The sequence below is a fragment of the Chrysemys picta genome, chromosome 1 (assembly GCF_011386835.1).
Source record: "Chrysemys picta bellii isolate R12L10 chromosome 1, ASM1138683v2, whole genome shotgun sequence".
In the NCBI taxonomy this organism is placed as follows: Eukaryota; Metazoa; Chordata; order Testudines; family Emydidae; genus Chrysemys; species Chrysemys picta.
The window spans coordinates 77399199-77420143 of NC_088791.1; positions in this window are offsets into that span (position 1 = coordinate 77399199).

Here is a 20945-nt window from a genome sequence, read left to right on the forward strand (position 1 = left end):
CACAGTCTTTAACAAAAAGATCAGCCTTTTATTCATTTATAGACTTGTGGTTTCCTAATTTTATTACCTTGCCAAAATGAGCTTCTTCAATTTTGGATATTGGGGGCGGGGAGAAGAAGGGGGAATTTTCAGGCTCACATTTAGCAGCTTTTTTAATGACCTGTTTAGACAACTGTAAAATGTGCCTTATGCTTTAAAGCAGACCGATTTGTTTTTAACATATGTAAAGATACAATGGCTATACAGACACTTGTGCCATATGAAGAAGGATTAAAGTGATGAAAATCCAAGCATTTTTCACAGGTCAAATTGTTTTCAATTTCAAAATGTGTTTTTTTTGTTATTATTATTTTTTTTTTAGCATTTCAACATAATAATTTTTAAGGTATAGTATATGGAACATGCCAGATCAATTTCCAGATAACTTTTATTAGAGCATCATTAGCAGTAAGGCAATGAAAGCTCAACTGGCAAAACATTGAGCCATTTTATCATTGCCTTTCCTTCAGTTTACTTGTATATTGTAATACCAGAAGTTTCAATTATCGTCCAGGAAATTCTGCATTAAAGTTCATTTTTACAAGGCAGTTTAGGTCAAGATTAGAACTGAACAATTCCCAGCAATGTATTGCAGTGACAGAGTGTTTGCAGGAAATAAACTGTCATGTTCAAAACATTACAAAACTGCTAGATGTTTGAATCCTAGCAAGAAGCAAAGGTGGGGAGGGAACCCCTCATTTTCCTGCTGATTGTAATCAACTGGAAGGGTTATATTTGAATTAAACTTTTCCTCTCCATTTTGAACAATGGAAATGATTTGTTACCTTTTGCAAGCATACCCTGATGCATTAAACAAACAGGTATTCAAGCATCATTAAACCCGAAGTGTGATAAATTGCAGACCCTGAGTTAAACTTGTCACACTCTCGCAACAGCCGAGTCTCTTAGTATGAACGATAGTCTATATGCTGCAGCATGTAGAAAAACCACCCTCATATGTTAGATGTCAAATAATACAACAGGGTCAGATTCTTCCTCCTTTACTACTCTTATTGAGTAGCCCTTACTCAGTGAGTAGTCTCACTGATTTCAATTAACAGCCAGTTTAGTGACCCCTCTAGACAATTTCAATGGGACTCCTCACAGAAAGCCAAACTGTGAACTTATGCACAATGGGGAATGGTTACTCATATGACTAGTCCCACAGCAGACAATGGGACTATTCATGTGGATAGTTGCTCACCACCAGCGTAAGTGAGTCACCAGGTCAAGAGTATGGTACTATTCAACAACGGTAAGGGTGGCAGAATCTGGCCCACAGTGACTAATGGTCTCTGACTGCCAGAAGCCGGGACTGGATGACTGGGACTGGATCACTCAATAATTGCCCTGTTCTGTTCATTCCCTCTGAAGCATCTGGCACTGTCAGAAGACAGGGATATTGGGTTAGATGGACCACTGGTCTGACCCACTATGGCCATTCTTATATTCTTAAAAGTTAAATACCTATAATCCCTTTGGGTAGCCACTTCCTGCAAAAATAGTGGTATTGAAGTCAGTGGCACTATTTGTGGAGTAAAGCGCTACATCTGTTACAAGAGTATTTTACAAAAGAAATGTCTGTCTATATATGTGTGTGCATATATATAATATAGTCTGAATGAATTTCTACTCTGTGTGAAATAAGGGTATCAAAATGATCTTTTTCTGTTGGATACACTTCTTCAGTCTACAAGACTTTTGTTAGCTTTAACACATACTTCAACTCTTTTTTTTTTTTTTTTTAAATAAATAGATTTTATCCACTTACTGATTTCTTACTATGAGTGACTGAACTTTTAGTTGCTTCTTCAACACATTTTCCTTCACAGATGGTGTGGAGAATGTACTAAAAACAAAAGGAGGTGATTTACCTGCCCTTTCTCCTGAGCACTTTAGCTAATGTTTGAAATATGTGATCATCATGCAACAATGAGAAGAAAATTTATAGAAGTACTAGGCTATGATTCCCCTCACTTGTTAAAGAAGAAGGTGAAATATTGTTGTAAAACAATGTCATGATTTATTTGTAATGATCTACTGGTGGGCCATTTTTTCTTAAGATTGATTAATCATTCTTACATTTTTAAACTGATTTTCTGAACCAAAAAAAATATATATATTTAAACCTAACTCTAAAAATTAAATTTTGTCATCAATGTTTGTACATCTTAATGTGCAGAATATACTTAATCTGTATTACAACACTGAGGACAATATTTCACTGACTAGCTGAAGACCGGTATATTCACCACTAGAAATGGTCTCAAATTTTCAATAAAACAGTTTTCCACTGGAAAATTCACTTTTTCAAAATTGAGATGTTTCACAAGAATATATTGAATTTGATGACATTTTAAATGGGAGAAAATAAAAAAGAAAATTGACTCTCATTCTGTTGTGATAACAACTAAATGTTTTCATTGCCCTAATGTTGAAATGGTTTGTTTTGAAAAGGTAAAAACATTTCATTCCAATGTTATTATTTCAATTATTTTTGACTTGTATATATTAAAATATGAATTGTAACATTCTATTTATATATGCTTATCTTGTATATTATATTTAATATTTTTATTCATTATAATGTTTTGACATTATTGGAATGAGCCATTTTTACCTTACTGAAGGAACAATTTGACATTATCTAAACAAAATAATTTGACATTATCAAAACAATTAGATGTTTCTGAATTTGAAATATTTTGGAATTTCCGTTCCATGACAGACCTCAAAATCCTGACTTTGTTCCAATTCAGCATGAAAGCAAATATTGTGATGCCAGATTTTCTGTGGAAAGAAATTCTGTTTTCCAACCAGCCCTATTCACCACCAGACTTTCATCCTTCATTCTCCCTATGACAGGGTCCTGACTTTGTCCCAACCACTGAACCCTTCACTTTCCTCACAGCTGCTGAATAACCCACTCCCTCTGCCCCTAAATATACACATTCATTCATTGCCAGTTCCCTCTCTTTCCTCTTAAATGTTAGCTCTCATCTACCTCAATTCCCCACTGGTTCTCGTCTCATCCTCCTAGATGTAAGCTTTCCATAGCCCACCTTCCCAGTACCAATTTCTGATCCAATGATCAAATGAGAAGGAACGTTGTGGGGGGGATCATGTGTCCTGGATAACTGAGGTATTTTTTTGGCAGTGGGTTTCTGAGACATTGTGAGTCACATGAATTTTAATATTAGGGCCAGATTCAGTGGTACGCTCTGGTTGCTTTGCACGACTGTCGACAACCACAAAGCAGCTAGAGATTATTGGCTAGTTTAACTGGGTTTACAGCTGCTTTGCATTGTCTGTGCAACACAAAACAGCTGCAGTTCAATGGTGGTTCTGGACCTTACTTCTCATTTGACTTATGGGTTGTATAGGAAAACTTATCAAGTAAACTTCCAGGACATGAAACTATGGAGTGAAACAGTTGTAATTGAAAGAGAATGTTTTAAATGTGACTTACCTATGAAAATCTGGAGGCAGATTGGGCAATAAGGAGGAATAAGGTAGGTGATAGAGGGGTTGTGGCAGGAGTTGATTACTGGAAAAGAGGGTTTTCTGAAGGGGAGTAAGGGTGGTGTGCTGAGTTGTAGGAGAGCAGGGGGAGAAATTCATGTTAACGTCAAGGAGAGTGGGAGGAAGCAAGAGATGTACATGCAATGTGTATGTGTGTGTGTGTGTGTGTGCGCCCACGCGCCCGCACATGTGGGAGTTATGAGGCTTTTATGCAGAGAGGTCCATGCAGGGGTCTGGAGTGGGAAGCCTAGTGTCTCTGTGACAAAGCTTCCAATGCACGGAAAGGGTCTCTATGACATTACTGTATCCACTGTGCAGTGAGGTAGAACTGCCTGGGCCGCTGAGGCCAGAGTTCACGGAGAGCCAATAAAGTTCAGAAACATCAGTAATTAGAGACTGGTCTCTTCCCCACCGCTACCCTGCACCTCAAGCCCCTCCTACATAACACTGGTCTCCTCTACATATTTCCCCCTCCCTACAAACATTCATTCTCTCCCTGCAGGCCCATAAACAGTTCTGCTTCCAACTCATCCCCAATTTCTCCATTGACCCCACAACCACCACTGTCCCTTGCTCAACGCCTCTTATACCTGAAAGTAGTGCAATGGAAAGCCATAAGGACTTGCACATTCTTTTAAAAAAAAGTATTGTGTACTCAGAGAGTAAATGGTGCCATTATGGGGAGGATACACTGTACTCAGACATATTTGTTGAATCCCTGCTTTAAGCACAAAACAAGCTTAATTATGGAGCCCTACCTGGTGCCTCCATAATAACATGCAAATTACTAACCAGCCAAATTAATCAACCCAGAGACAATAATATTCATGAATAGGGAACGGGACTAATGACATGCATAAGCACCACTTGCCTCAGTAAGGGTTGCCAGATCAAGACCCAAATGAATCTTTCTTGTAAAGTGACCTCAGCTATAAAATGGACTTTCATGCCTCTTGTACACCCCCAGTTCTAATAACCACACACAAATATAACCTAACAAAGGGCCAGGTCCAAAGCATATCAAAGGACCCCCATTGTTCTCAGTGGGCTTTGAATCAAGGCCAAAGCACGGGCACAAGCCTGCAAGCTCTCTCTAAAGTTGGAATGGGATAATGTAAAGCATACAATACAATACAATACAGTGCCCATACAATAGCTCTAAATCTTTTGGAGGTGTCCATTTCCCAAAACCGGGATCCTAATAATCTCTACATCATACTATGATTATGAACATTATTAAGATCCTGTATGTCTTACCAACATATGCAGTGTCAATGATTTCATTGGGAATACGTACAGAGAGCAGGATTTGGTCTCATTTAACAAGAGGCCACTGTAATTATGGGTGTGCCATCACTTCTGTTGTAATCCATTATTTTCAAGGGGTTAGAATTCTATCAGGAAATTTTGTTATGTGTTTAAATCTTGGCATGTGATGGATTTTTTTAATAAAGTAAAAAAATCTGATTTATAATTATTCAGAAATGATTCACAACAGTGGCAACAAGATTATATTTAACACCTTTCTGATTTTTTCCTCCTATGTCTCAAAGGCCTAATTTAAAATAAGAAGCTGTTAAAAAATTAGGCCCCAATCCTTCAAACAATTGCTTACGTGTCTGAGTGTTTGCAAAGCCAGGGCTTTAGTGACTAAAATGGTTTTGCTAGAAAACAATAATAATGGAAAATGGTTGAGTTCTTCACCAGTTAAAATAACAATACTAAACAGGACTATCACAGATTTCCTTTTCAAAACACATTACATTTGTTAATAGAACAACTTGGCTACCAAGCAGTGCTTAAGTAAGATTTTTTCCACTAGTTTTCATAAGGATTTTAATAATATAATTAAATTCATATTTACACATGGAAAAATGTTCAAGCTGTCACTTCACTATATTGGATACATGATATTATTAAACAGAATGATCCGTGAGCCCTTTAAAAAGGCCCTGAAGCTGAAGTCTGGACTAAAGTCTGATAATATTATTTAGTGATTCATAGATTCCAAGGCCGGAAGGGATCATTGTGATCAATTGCTAACACCAACACTATATAGAGAGAGGAAGAAGTAAAATACACTCACAGGTCGGGAAGAGGAAATTTCCTTGGCTTCACCCATATTAAAACCTTACTCAAGATCACATCCTGGACTCAATTCAAGTTAATGGGAATCTTGCCATTGACTTGACTTGGGACCAGGATTTGGTTCTTAACAAATATATAATAGATTTATTTAAATGAGACTATCTTGAATCGGTTAGTTTATATGAAAGGCTTGTGATTAGATAGCCCATTCTATTATTGAAAACCACAGTGCTTCATTGATTAGCGTTCATTCTCTAATTGCTTACAGTAGTTTCCATACTTGTTTCTAACTGTTGTTGATAAGAATCATGGATGAGGATGGGCTGGAAAATGTGTTTTGGTTTTGGATGGTTTTTAGGGAAGACCAGTCTAGGAAAGAATATCAGCTTTAGTTTGAAAATGATTCTACACATCCTCTAAATCTCTGAGTCTGAGCCACAGCATTAACCATTGTCTAAACTAATTTGTTTAATTCTCCTCTGGAATTTCGGCAAATAATGTAACTGAGATAAACAGAGAGACACGTATGTGTCCACATTTATCTACACTTCCTATTTGTACTGCTAAATGCTTAAAACAACACTGGCTCATAAATTTGCCTTTTCTTTTTCATTCTCTTGGCAGTGTTTCCTAAATGCTGCACTTTTAAAGTGTGCAGTTTGGTCTTCTCTCAAATAAATAAGAGCAGTGGAAGGAAAAAACTCCAGCTACAAAGTAGTTCTAACCCATTAAATGCAGATGGCCCACTGGGGGTTTAATCGTAAGAGAGAGAACACACATCATGCTGAAATATAGAGCTGTTTTCTATCACTTGTTACCATTTGAATGTCTGTCCCAGGAAAGTGAATTCAATCTATCTTACTGGCCATCAGTTGCCCTCTGAATACTCCTTCTCTCTCTGATGTAGCTAGATTTCCCTTTAGAACATACAGAGATGAATGAGCTCTTACCACACGTAGAAGTGAAAGAAAACATTTCTTTCTGCACCAGAACAGATGAGATTCATCATTAAGAGAATGGATTTGACCTTGTCAAGTGGACCAAAGCAATTTATAAACAAACTCCTCTGGGGGAGGCTACTTTTGCCCAAGTACTATATTACAGTGTTTTAGCTATGCCCACTGCTACCTTACAATAACTTCACAAAGAGGCTGACTACCTGAAATATATGGTGCAGAGAGAGATCACAGATGAACTTAGAAAGATTGGGGTAGCACTGGGGTGACCCACCTCCTTAATGCCTGGCTTAATATTTGTCTACCCATCCTGCTATCTCTTTCTTGCCAAAAGTTTCAGATCAAATGTGTTCAATATCCAACTCAAAACTCCACTTGAGATTGGATATGCAATCCAGAAATAAAATTGAGCTCTAAGGATGCTATTGTTATGCAATCCCTTGTACAGGGAGCACACCGAGCTATTTGAGAAGAAAACCCCAGGTGGAAAACTGACCAGAATCTTTTAATGGAATACTGATAGAACAATGCAAACAATTAGTTTTTTGGGGGAAAAAATGAAATGTGTAAAGGAACAATACCTCTGTGAATGGCTGTTCTAGACAAGACTACGCAACGCCATCCCTATCTCTATTAACCACTCAGAATTTCAACTATGTATGTTGACACCCTCCCACCCCCACTGGTGCCACATACCTTATTTGGGTGTGAACATTTCAGCAGGTGAAAAAAACCTCAAAGGTCCCTCTGCTCCTCTCTTCCACAAAATCCCACAGAGGAAAACATGATTAAGAAATATAATGTCTTGTACAGAAAACCTCATCTGCAGGACCAGTGAAATGTACACCAGCCAAAGGGCAGGGTCAAAAAAATGAAGGGGGGGGCAAGAATTGTTTGTGTCTTTGCCCTATAAGTGACAGATTCCTCACTGACTATGAGGATAGATTTTCCTTTTGTTCTTGTCTCCATGAAGTGCCCTTCCCCACTACCTTTAGTCATGGCAGCATGGTCAGATCATAGTCATGATCCCAAAAAGGAAACACAGGGCACTCAATGCAATTAGTATTCCTACAAGTGGCATTACCCTTCTGCATGTTTTGACCTTCCATGGCTTTTGGAAGAGTAGAACATGCTGGTCTGCTCACATTTTGGGGTAGTTAAGCATAGTAGATACCCAGGAGCATTCTATAGAGCCACTGTCCGCTTGACACCGTGGCTTTTGTTTCCCTCTGCACTACACAACAAGGGCCAATACTTATTTTAAGAGCTATGCTGATAAGTCTGTGCCTGTTATTATTATTTCATATTTGTTTTGCTGTTGCATCCAGATGTCCCAATAAAGGTCGATGTCACATTGTACTAGAAGACTTGTCATGGGCTCCCAGCATTTAATCCCTATGATTTTAGAAAGATTTATGTGGGGGCCTCCCAAACTTTTAACCTGCCCCCATCACAATCCTGAGAAAGCTCATTGCGGATCTGGGGTCTCCATGCGCTATGCATGTTATGTGGCTGGTAAACAGTTGGATATAACTTTTAACCCAAAATAAATTCATACTGGTCTAGCCCAGTTGATCTTCATAGCTTCTCTGTAAAGTTTGTAAGCAAGAAAATAGTCTCAACTATGTTCAGTTGCCACAAGTTAAGAATATTGACCCGCTGAGGTCAGAACAACACCAAAGTGAATTTCCCAAGGCCTCAGAAGACACCATGTTGCAAATATTCATAGCTGCTTAGCAGATTTATGTTTTATTCATTAATGTGTCGTGTTCTCAAGGGCTTCTCATGTTAGGCAGAATGATGAGGAAAATGCCTCTTGCCATCTTTTTATTACTATTATTTATTGTTCACACAGTCCCATATGTGTGCTAGGTGCTTTGGAGCCAAATATGGAGGTATGAGACCAAATTCTGATCTTGAGCACACTAGTTTTACACAGGAGATCCCCTGATTTCCACTGGTGTAAGTGAGATCAGACTCAGGCCCCAAGCCCTTGCCCTGAGGGACGTACAATCAAAATACATAACCTATAGACAAAGAAAGGGATGAAGCAAAAAGCAAGTGATTGAGTGGTGATGTGGAGCACACATCTTGCCTCACATTTTTATTACAAGCGCTCTTTTGTTATGTTAACACTCCTTTGAGATGAAGACTAAGGTTCACAGGGATTTTTTTAATACCCTGGGAAGAGAATAATCTTTTTTTTTTTAAATATAGTGTTCATGTGAAATGAAAAAGCTGCCATTTATCTCTTTACACAATACAAAAAGCATCCAAAATCAATGGAAATTGTATATAGTGGAGGTGTTAAAGACCCCCAAGACACTGTACACACCAAATAAGGACTAAGGCCTAGATCCTCAAAAGTATTTAGGTGCCTATCTCCTTTTAATTTCAATGGTGTTAGGCACCTAAATACCTTTGAGGCTCTGGGTCTAAAACCCTGTTCCAATTCTCAGTGAAGTGAATGGGAGTCTTTCCGTTGCCTTCATTGGAAGTTGGTTCATGCCCAAACTGCTGCTGCTGCCACCCTCTGCCATGGAAAATCATTAGCAAATGTGCAGAGGGATGGACATTACTGTGATTTAGTCCTGTGGAACGCTCCTGCTGACTCGTATCCATGGTGCTTCCACACTCTTGCCTAAGGAGAAGACATGGTGGGTGAAAGAGGTGCCATTACTGTTCATGTTAGAACAATATCCTGCCAAGGGGCCTTGGCAGATCTTCAGAGGAAAAGAGCCTGTAAATTAAAATAGTCCTGCCCTGGAATAAACTACAACTTTTCTCACTCCATCCTTCCATGTAGTGCTCCACTTTGGTTCATATAAAATGCTGCTGCTAAACTCATCTTCCTTTCTAGTTTGATCATGTAGCCCTGTGATACAGAGGCCTACTGGCACCAGCTGGCAAAGCATTCACTGTTCTGTAACCGTAATTCCTGAAAAGCCTGACAGACTCACCACACCTAAAACACTGCTTTCATAGGATCTAGCCAAAAAGGGTCATGTGAGGTTTCTAAGAAAAGCTTATGTCATACTGAACCTCAGACTCATTGTGTGATTGTAGGTACATGTGATATTTAAGGACTTGTGCATGTGTATCCAAAACATATTTTAAAGTCTGTCACCAACCAAAGAGAAAAACAGGTTTCTTCCAGACAGGGGTTAGGCTGTATATTAACCCGTCTAGCTTGGATCACATGTAAATTAAACATTGTAAGCCAACGCAATGGGAGCCTAATTTACATGTGAAGTCATCAGGGGATTGAGAAGACATTGGAGACAAAATCAGAGGAAATTGACCTATTTCTGGGGGCAAACATTTAGTTTTGAAGCGTATAAGAAGAATGCAAAGAGACATTATGGTATCCACTCACTGAGGAAAACCCTGGCAGAGGTGGGTGCTTCATGAACTCATGGCCCTTGTTTTTTTTTTTTTTTTTAAACCAGCTAGCTCTGTAGAAGACTGAAACTTTTTGGGGGAAATCTACATTATTGTATAGAAAAAGTTAACCAATGATAAGTGTAGACTCACTTTGAATTTTATGATTTTGTTTCATATGTAATAATTTTGTTTCTAACTGTCCTTACTGACTATCCCTTAATCTTTCATAATAAACTTATAATAGTTTTCACTATAAATATATCTCAGTGCTGTGCTATTATATACGCATTGATCCTCCGCTGAATCAAACAAGCTAGTGCAGCGGTTCTCACACTTTAGCAACCCAAGGACCCCCATTTTGATTTGATTTTTGGGGGACCCCCAAGCCTCCCTGCTCAGCTCTTGCCCTGCCCACTTCCCTAAGGTCCCACCCCTGCCCCATCCCCTTCCCTGAGGTCATGCCTCCACTCACTCCATCCCCTCTCCCTCCATCTCTTGCTTTCCCCCACCCTCACTCACTTTCACCAGGCTGGGGCAGAGGTTTGGGGTGCAGGAGTGGAGTGCCGGCTGTGGGAGGGAGTTTGGGTGTAGGAGGGTGTGTGGGAAGGAGTTTGGGTACTTGAGGGGGCTCAGGACTGGAGAAGGGTGGTGCGGTATGGGAGAGGGTGAGGAGTGTGGGAGGGGGTGCGGGTTCTGGGAGGGAGTTTGGTTGCAGGACGGGATGTGGGGTCAGGCTCTCGGAGGGAGTTTGGGTGCAGGCCCTGGGCTGGGGCAGAGAGTTGGGGTGCGGGAAGGGTTGAGGGGGGCAGTGCTTACCTTGGGCAGCTCCCAAAAGCAACTGGCACATCCCTCTGGCAGTGGCTCCTAGGCGGGAGGCCATGGGGTTTCCACGCACTGCCCCTGTCCACAGGCACCGCCCCTGAAACTTCCATTGGCCACAGTTCCCAGCCAATGGGAGATGCAGAGTTGGTGTTCAGGCCGGGGGGCAGTGCACGGAGACCACCTGCCCCCTCCCTGGCCGCAGGGACGTGCTGGCTGCTTCCGGGAGCAGCAGAGACCCAGGGTCCCTGCTCTTCCTCCTCTCTCCCAGCACCTCCTTCACACCTGGGAACAGCTTTCCCCTGCTACAGAAAGCAGAAGGTGGGTGATGGTGAGGTGCCTCACAATATTGGGTACCTGTGGGGAACATCACAAACCCTCCTTTTGGAATAGCGCCAGTGGCTTCCCAGCCAACACAGTATGGAAATTAAGCTTCTTGTCTTAATGCTCTACATAATTCTGCCCACCCTATTTGTCAATATTCATGCCCCCCAATCCTCTCTGCTTCACCAGTGCTCCCACATCATCTGTCCATTTGTAAGACTGTCACACAGTCACTTCCATGCCTCCTTTCAAGGAGCCCCGCTCCATGGCTTGATCTTCCTGAGCTCATCTGAAGGGGCCATGCCCTGTCCACTTTTAAGTCTTACCTCTGCTATGCTGCCTATAGCGAACCTTGTTGATTTGTATATAAATTGCCTATGGTTATTCCCCCTCCCTAATCTCTGCCTTTAGATTGTGACTTCTCAGAGCAGAAACTCATGACTCCCTCCCAGGTTCCTCACCCTTAGTATCCAAGCCCAACCTTGTTTCCCACTTCCTGCCCAACTGGCGATCTTTCACCCTCACTCAAATGCCTGAGTGGCCCTCCGCAGCTTCTCATTCTCCCATACGGACGTCTAGCCCCTCCCCTGCTTCAGCACCTGACCTTCCCTGTCCACTTGACCAGCCTCTCTGCCTGCAGCCTTGTCTATATAGGGCATGGATATAGGGTTCTAGACTGTGCATTGATCATTACTATTTCTATACAGGCTGGTGTAGTGCAGAATCAGCCAATATCCCCACTGTAGCTTTCTGCACACACATGGTTCAAACTTGACTGTTCAGCAATGTAATGCAGCCTGAAATAAAGTTGCTACCTGTCTTCAGCTCTGACACCCAGAAGTGCCCTCAGCCTTCTTAAGGGGCTATCCATAAATTATGTAACACATTTTTGGTGATTTTTCAAGACCCACCCACTCACTTGTAACATGCAAAATTAACATCCACCCACCTCCTAATGCATTATGTAATGTATGGGCAGCCCCTAACTCTCTGTTAGCATAGCCCCCATGGAGCCATGCAGCCAGCAGGGCCCTCTGGCTGTGGGTTTTCTTTCTTTATAGAGTTCTATACAGCCCTCATCATGGCAATATCTGATTGCCTAATGGATGTGAGAATGGCTAGGAAGCTATGCAAAAGTTGATACAGCTTGGGACTATGTTAACTTTTCCATGTAGGTTCTGCTGGGCTGGTGAAGGGCCAACGTGTATCCTCTGGCCCTGGTTACACCTTCCTTAGTCTGCCCCTCTGCAGCCTTTGTGGGGGAGATGAAACAGTGCTGTAGAACACTTGATTCCCTTTCAGTGCAGAGATAAGGAGATCCTTGAAACAGAGCTGTCTGGATTTACAAGCTGGCCCACTATAGGCAACGAGTTCATGAACTGGATACAGAGAGGGGAGTAATGAGAAGGGAAGAACATTCTTGCAGCACATGTTGGGAAGGGCTTTTTGGTTTAATTTGTTATTCATAGTGTACAAATGGGTTTTGTGCAGCATATGCCATAGAGCAAGACACTTTTCCTGTTAGTTTTACAGCCAGAGGGTATGATTTTCCCTTTGCATGTTTTTAATATTAGGTTCAGTATTAGCATCAGGTTTTTCTTACCCTGCCCTGCAACCACAGCTAAAGGTAGATACTGAGGATGCCTTCTCCTCCTGAGGCAGAGGCAAATTAGCCCTTTCCTAGAAGGATTTGAAGCTTTCATTTATCCTGTGATTCTCACTAATCCATTTTTTAAAATTTCAGCCCTATCCATCCTTCAAGCGAGCTTCACTTCATCCTAAGGCTAGGCGCTCAGAAGCAGCCTTCCAGCTCCTCCCATGTACAAAGATAAGATGAAAAGCTGGAGGGACCTTCCTTTGAGACAGAAAGCCTCACCTAAGGGAACATTTTCAGGACTTGATTCAGCAATTAGCTTACTGACATGAAAGGCAGTTTTGCCACCAGAAATTTCTGGATTTCTGCACTACTGGACAATACCTGTGATCTGTACCTTTCCTAACTGCTCTTCTCACCTCACAACACTGTGTGTGTCTATGGTACCATCACCATGGTGTGTAGAAGCTCTGAAATGGAGATCTAATGCTTTTCTGGAAATCAGTAACTAATCATGCTTATTGCAGCACAACCTCCAATGGTGTTTGAGGGGAACATGACTACAGTAAGGCTATTCCCTGGGTCCCTTCCTCGCGCTGCTAGCACCACTCCTATTAGTTGTGAAAAGGGCAGACAGACAGTGGGGTACAGGGAAAAGGACAGGAAAGGCCAACTCCTCAGCTGGTGTGAATATGAGTAGCTCCATTGATGTTAACTGAGCTACATCAATTTACACCAGCTGAGGATCTGGTCAATAGCTGCCTTTCCTCTCTGTGCTATCCCACAAGATTTGGGCTGTAGCTGTTCTCCACACTTCATAGGCAGAGAAGAATGTACAGTTCTTAGCATCTGTTGGCATAAGAAGGGAAAGGAACAAAGTTAGACAAAACCATGCAAGCACATTCAATTACCAGCAGAGCCTTCAGTCTAAGATATAGATCAGCTCATGTGGTGTGGTATAGACGGTTCTGTGGTTAAGGCACTTGACTGGGCTTCACTAGATGTGGGTTCAGATTCTGGCTCTGCCACAGACTTCTAAAATCAGTTTAGGCCCAGATTCTCAAAGGTGTTTCAAAGCCTAACTTCCATTGAAATCAATGGGAGGTAGGTGCTTAAATACCTTTGAAAATCTGGGCCTTAATCTCTCTGAGCTGCAGTTCTCATCTACGAAAAAGGGATAACACAAACATATTTTTCCCCACATTTTGCCTATCTTGTTTATTTAGATGTGAAGCTCTTTAGAGCAGTGACTGTCTCACACTACACATTTATACAATGCCCAGGTCAAAGGGGCCCCAATCTCAGTTGGGACTCTAGGTACTACTATAATGCACTTTCACAGTAATAATTAATAATGGTATGTTATGTATGCTCTTCCAAGTAATTCAAATCCACATTTGTCTATATTGTGACACCATTTAAAAGGGCTATACTCTTCAATCATCATACACAGTGAGTTGTATACTAGGATAAATTTAATGTAGTTGGGCACCAAGGTAGCTTTCAAATTCTTCTTGTGCTTGTCTCTGTCTACAGTTGTCTCCAATTAAGGTTTGCGATTTGAAAAACAGAAATGCTAAGATATTGCAAAAATGTCTATGTTACTCGTATGTATATGTATATTACATAGCCCCTAATATTTATTACACATATTTAGGGAACAGTGTTGCAGTGTTAAGATATCTAAGCAGATTTTTTTAAATGCTACACTACGTAAAGACAGCATAACACTATGTGTATTTAAAATCTTTCAAGATATTATCAAATATTTTAACTATCATAAACATGGTTAATTTTAAATTATTTTAAATATATGTTCTACCGTATGACAAATATTTGTACAATATGCTTTATGAAACTTAATATATACCATAGAAGTGGAAAATATGTGCATTTTTCAATATGGGTAAGATTTTAAAGATAAAATACTATTTAATCAAAATAATCTGAAGCTGTAATTTTAAGAGCCAGAACTATCTTATTTCAAAAAATGTTTTCCACTCAGTCCTTTTGACTTTCATTGTAGAATCTAATTTCTGTTTTATAGAATCAAAAGAAGTGGCAAATACAAAAAGTGGATACAAGATATCACTTGTGCAATATTTGAGTAGCAAAACAATGGGTATTTGTATGTAATCAAATAGTGTATTTTGAAAATGTGATTCATAGATTTGAAAGCCAGAGGGTATCATTAGATCATCTAGTCTTACCTGGACAACACAAGCCATCAAATTTCACCTGGTTGCTCCTGTATTGAGCCCTATACCTTAAGTTTGGCTAAAACATATCTTCCGGAAAAGCAACCAGTCTTGATTTGAGAACACCAAGAGATGGGGCATCCACCATTTCCCTTGGTAATTTGTTTAAAATGTTGTATGCTATCTTTTAACACCAAGTACTTGAGCCTGCAATCCTTGCTCGGGAAAATTCCCCACAGATTTATCCTTCATTAGTGTGTTTGGTATCCTAATCCAAGACCAACTTTCAGTGCATTGGATGGAAAAAGAGGTTTTATGAATTCCATAAGGTATTTGGTGAAAGAGAACTTGTGATTTTGAACAAAGATCCAATACATTTACTAAAGCTCGTTCCAGAAGACTCTGCCATGTCCCTCCTAGCTAGTATTGCTCATCAGCCTGTTCTAGAATGCCCCTGGCCCAGTTCTCCTTTTGTGCCCAGTTTTGCGGTATGCTGAGGGTCACTAAGCCAACTATGATTATTTAAGTTAGGGTAGCATTTAAAAGCACTCAGCTATCCTTGGGACCCTCCCTGTGCATGGTGCAGCACAAATGTGTGCTAAGAGTTGAACCCTGCCCTGAAAAGCTTACAGAGTTAAGGGTTCTCAGTATGGGTGCTAAACAATCAGACCTTTAACATGCAGATATTTACTGGTTTAAAACACTCTTAAACCACTGGGAAAACTAGCGTTTTGCCTCAGTAAGAATTGCTACACAGAACAAAAGCAGGCATGATCCATAGTACAGGCCAGAACTTCCCTGTCCCAGAGGAAGCACCAGGAATAATGCCCTTCATTAATGCCATTTACTCCCCCGCCCGTGCCTCTGTTCAGCTTCCCTTCATCCTTGCTAAGATCATGGGGGGGGAAAAGCAAGGGGATTGCACAACTGAAACTCCCAATCCCCTGGGTAGAAAGCAGTGGATTCTTGCCCCCTGCATGCCCCTGATAGTTGGTGAGGATTAAATAGTACCCTGCTACTGTTAAGTCCAGCAACAAATTTCTGCCCTCCAAAAGCAAGAGCTGTGCAGGGAAGCTTAGGAATTTCTCCGACTATGTCTGCACTTGGAGCTGGGGGGTGGGAAGGGGTGCCATTCCCAGGTGGAGCAGACATACTTGGGCGAGCTCTCATCACAGATTGCAGGGCCAGAAGGGACCATTCCAGTATAGCACAGGCCATAGAACTTCCCCAAAATAATTCCTAGAGCAGATCTTTTAGAAGACACATCCAAACTAGCTTTAAAAATTGTCAGTAATGGAGAATCCACCACAACCCTTGGTAAATTGTTCCAAAGGTTAATTACTTTCTCTGTTAATAATTTACACCTTAGTCCAGTCTGAATTTGTCTAGCTTCAGTTCCAGCCATTGGCTCATGTTAGACCTTGCTCTGCTAGCACAGCTAGTGTGCTAAAAATAGTAATGTAGTGCAGTAGCACAGATAGCTGTGACATAGGCTAACCATGCTGAGTACATCCATATGGGATTCAGGCAGGTTTGTACTTGGGCAGCTAGCCTGTGCTGCTGATAACCACTGCCCATGCGTCCATGACTACGCTACTTTTAGCACTAGCTCAATGAGAGCTAGCATGAGTATGTCTACTCAAGCTTGTCTTACCCCCAGCTCCAAGGGTAGACACAGGCTATGAGACATTATTCCTTCCCTGGACTGCTGCCACACAGAAGTTGCAGGCCAGATGAAGTATGTGTATGCAACAGTGGCTTTAAACTGTTGGGAATCTGGGAAACTCCCAGAACCAAAATGGCTCCCAGTGAAAATTGGAGCAGCCCCAGGTGTGCTATAATTGATAGCAGCACATCCTAAGCTGACTAGTGGCATAGCCCCAAACCTATGCTATGTGCTATGGACACTCCTCCCCTGACCCACTGTGCATGAGCCCTGTTTTGGGGATCGTGAGGGGCCCAGAGTTGGGCTGCTCATGGTGGCCTTACATTGTTCCTCAACTGGTGGACTTTGCCCCTGACTCTTTGCAGCCGCTATCTACTCCCCTTCAGCAGCATATAAGGGCTGGGACAAGGACCAGAATTTGTCCCAATGTATTTGGAAAGAGAAACAAGGAGACAAATATTTTCAAAATGCTGTGGAAGGTTTTAGATCTACAGGGTAAATTTCACAGATGTCACTGGCAGGAGTTATGCTTCTAAGTGCCTAGCACTCTGCTTTGAACATTAAGGAGGAAGAGTGCCCATCTGTGGGTGAGGTTTGAATCCAGGGACACCAATTCTCTGACTGTGTGATTTGATTATTCCATATACAAGGAGGAAACAGAGAGCAAGACACAAATGTACACAAAAGCCCTCTGAGTGTAAGTCATGAAGCATGTGGAGGAGGGGTTCCTCCCTTTTCCTTCTTTCCACTCCCTCCCCATGAGTACGGCTTACAGATGTTTTCCTGTGCTCTTTATTCTTTTGTTCCTGTTCCCCTCAGTGACCCTGACTCTCAATTGAGTCTTTTTTGTCAAATTTTGCTTTCTTCTGAGCCTTTGATCCTATGCTCTGATGCCTCTAACAACTAACCCGACATTGTTATCATTGGATTTGCTTTATGATTCTTTACCCCTAGCAGCCCACAAGAAGATCAAGAATTTTGCTTTCCACATTCTCTCTCTCCTCCTGTTGCTGCTACAGGAGAAGAGAACTCTCACTTATGAAGTCTCACACCTGGTGCTTAGGATGGGTACAATATAAACTGACACATATGGATTAGATGAATAGAAGCATATGTATGAGTGGTCATCCCCTCCACGTTTGGATTTTGTATTGTGACTTCTTTTATTTTTTCAATCACTGTTCTGGGTACTTAGCTTTTTTTTTTTTTTTTTTTTTTTAAGATCAGTAATAGAGCCAAATTCAGAGGATGCACAGGGGGTCAGGACTCCTGTAATAGGCCAGGCCTGCTCACAGTTCCCTGCTCTTGGAAGAAAATTTCACCCACTTATGCCAAAATTGAATTTGATTCTGGTTCCTCTGCTGTTTTGCTGATTTTGGTGGCTCTACTCAGATTGGAGATTACTGTTAATCTGGGGACAGTGGAAGAAAAAGGACCCACCTCTGTTCATGTATGTCGAGGGCACACACACAGAGATGTTAGATAAAAACTTAAAATACTCTTGTTGGAATGTTGAAATGTAACACTACTTTATTTCATAGAACTCAGAAAGATAACATAGAAGACTTCAAAATAGAGAGACAAAGCAGACTTCTCCCTAAAGCAGAGAGGTGGAACTCATCCCACCTTACTCTAAGCTGTCTGTCGGCAGAACTGACTGCAGCTCACTTGCTTCCCTGAAGAACCATCTAGCCTGCAAACAGGAGCAGGAAACCCCCTGAGAATTTTAAATAATAGCTGCAGTTTTAACACAATTTTTACTACACCACAGTCCACAGGAGGCAGATGCCTGTATATGGGGACAAAGAAGATGATGATGCTAGTTTAAGCTCTGTTATATAACATACCCAATGTGGTTTGGGGAGGTCATAGTGTTTCTGCCTTCTTGCTACATTAATATAGAAAAGTGGATAAGCCAAAAAAGAAAGTTTCTGAAAACACTGAAAACTCACCTGTTGGGGAAGTATCTTTTCCAAAGCACTGATTTTAGCTGTGTACATTGAGGATATACGTCAATTACATATATCCTAGACATATATATATACACAATTATATAAATACAGATTGATCAAAACTATTGGCCTGATTCTCCATTAGCCGAGGGCCCTTTTCCACCGCTCAGGTGCTATAAAGGAGTCTTAAAGTCAATGAATCTCCTCCTCAGAGAACATCTTTGGAGTATGGAGGTTCCCCAACTGACATAAAACTGACCAAATAGCTCTCCTCTGTCACTCTTCTCCTTGCATGTCCTGGTGTAGGGGAATGTTTAAGGGGCAGTATGCAATGGTGCTACCCTGGACTATCCTCGGCTACACATAGGTCTTTGGGCAGCTCTAACTTACGCAGGGATTGGGCAGGCTTCCAGCCCAGGCCTAAAATACTGGAAGCATTTGATATACTGAAACACTGGAAGGCTCTGCTGAGTGTACCCCAGCTGGAACAGAGAGAGTCAGTCCCCAGGATATAAACATGATGGAGTGGAGTGAGCTATCTATATACCAAATGAACCATGTTAAGAGGCAATTGAGTTGGTTCAGTGGTGATAGATTTCTGTCTAGTGTTTTTATTCTTGTTAAAAGACTAGCAAAAGGCTGTTTGAGTATTTATTATACAAAGTAAACAAACAAAAACAGAACAAAAGGAAAAAAGGATGGATCTGCCGAAGAAGTTAATAAAGAAAAGCAAATAGAACACAGAAAAAAACAGGGAAAGGTCTTCTGCCTCGTCCTACATTTTGTTTTCTTTAAAAAAAAAAATGCAGGACCAAACTCTTAATCAAAGAGAAAGCCTATTGTCCAACTGCAAACCTAGATTGTCAGAATGGAGTTGTTCAGGGACCAAATGCTTACAGAGTAGTCAGCCATCAAAGGAACAGCTGGAGAGATTTCCACCCCAAGGATTCATATCAGCTACATGAAGCCTACTGCCTGTTTCTCAAACAACTCCACTGCTACACCTCTAACCTGCTAGTAAGGCAGTGAATATTCCCAGCCAGCAATGCCAATCAGGGTCATTGTCTTCTAGCTTTCCTACAGAGCCTCTAAAACCAGAACCACCACAATGCTAGGGTTCCTCAATCTTGTGTATCACCATTATAGTGTTGGAGACTGCTGACAGTTGTCATTGGGGATGTTATTTAAAGGATAATTGTGAATAATGGGGGTGAACTCCTCACCCCAATGAAGTCTATGGCAAAACTGCCAAACCTGCTACCCTGGATATTCTTGCTCCACCTCATCTCTGCTTCCTTAATGTGCCTTTCTAGCAGGCCAAATCCAAATGATGCTGCACATCCTCTCTTCTTCTTCTGGAGATTCAAGCCCTGAATCACCTTTTCTTGTTGTCCACTACAATTTTACAGGTCAACTGTCTTTTGAGTGGCCACTCTTTTTTATTCTATGTTGGGCTTCCCTCCTTGGACATTCTAAAAAAATATTTACCTCCTTTTTATTTTTCTTTGTTGGATCTCTTTTCACTTCCAAGGGAACTTTTTTCAGGCCCCATATCCCATTGATAGTGTGTCATCACATAAAAGTGTCCTGGGGCAAGTTACACACAAACCACTCAAGACATCAAACGAGATTCCATTCACAGTAGTTCTTCAGAATGGGATACTGCCTCTTCTTTCTTGCATGCATTGATCAGCAGTGAAACCATTATTAATACTGTGCTTAAAGTGCTGTCATTAGGCTTCTGAGATAACAGCTCTTTGATATGAACCAAAGCAGTCATACCTTTCTTAGAGTATTTCACAATGCGTGCACACTCAAGCAGATATCATTGCATTAATCTGTACCTGATTCACATCTTAAGAAAGATTCATTGTATCTTTTTTTTTTTAAGCATAGATTCTGGCAGGCTCCAAAAAAAAAGTTCTGCTTCACCAAATTTTGAGAAACCAGCTCACTTCTGCCAGTGCTTGGCTTTTAAAATTGTTGTTGGAGTTAATATTATGGCTGTTGGATCTGTTATCCATGCTTTTTATCACCAAGGTGGTAAGACAAAAATGGAAGTTTCAAGGATACATAGACTCTGCGGCCAGAGGGGACCACTATAATCATCTAGTCTTACCTCCTGTATTCACAGGCCATAGATTTTTTCACAGAAGATGGACTGGACAACTACAGTCCTTGTTTATCTCACAGAGACATTCCATCTCAACTTAGGCCAGACATCTCAGTTTTCCTGTCTGTAAATGGAGATAATGCCTACTTAGCTCACAGGGATTAATGGGGAAAGGCAGTGAGACTGAATTTTGTACTAATTGAGGCATTTAAAGTATTAGGGCATGAGACAGTTGTGGTGATGATGAACTTTCTAAACATAATTCTCTGTACTGGAATAATGCCTGGCGA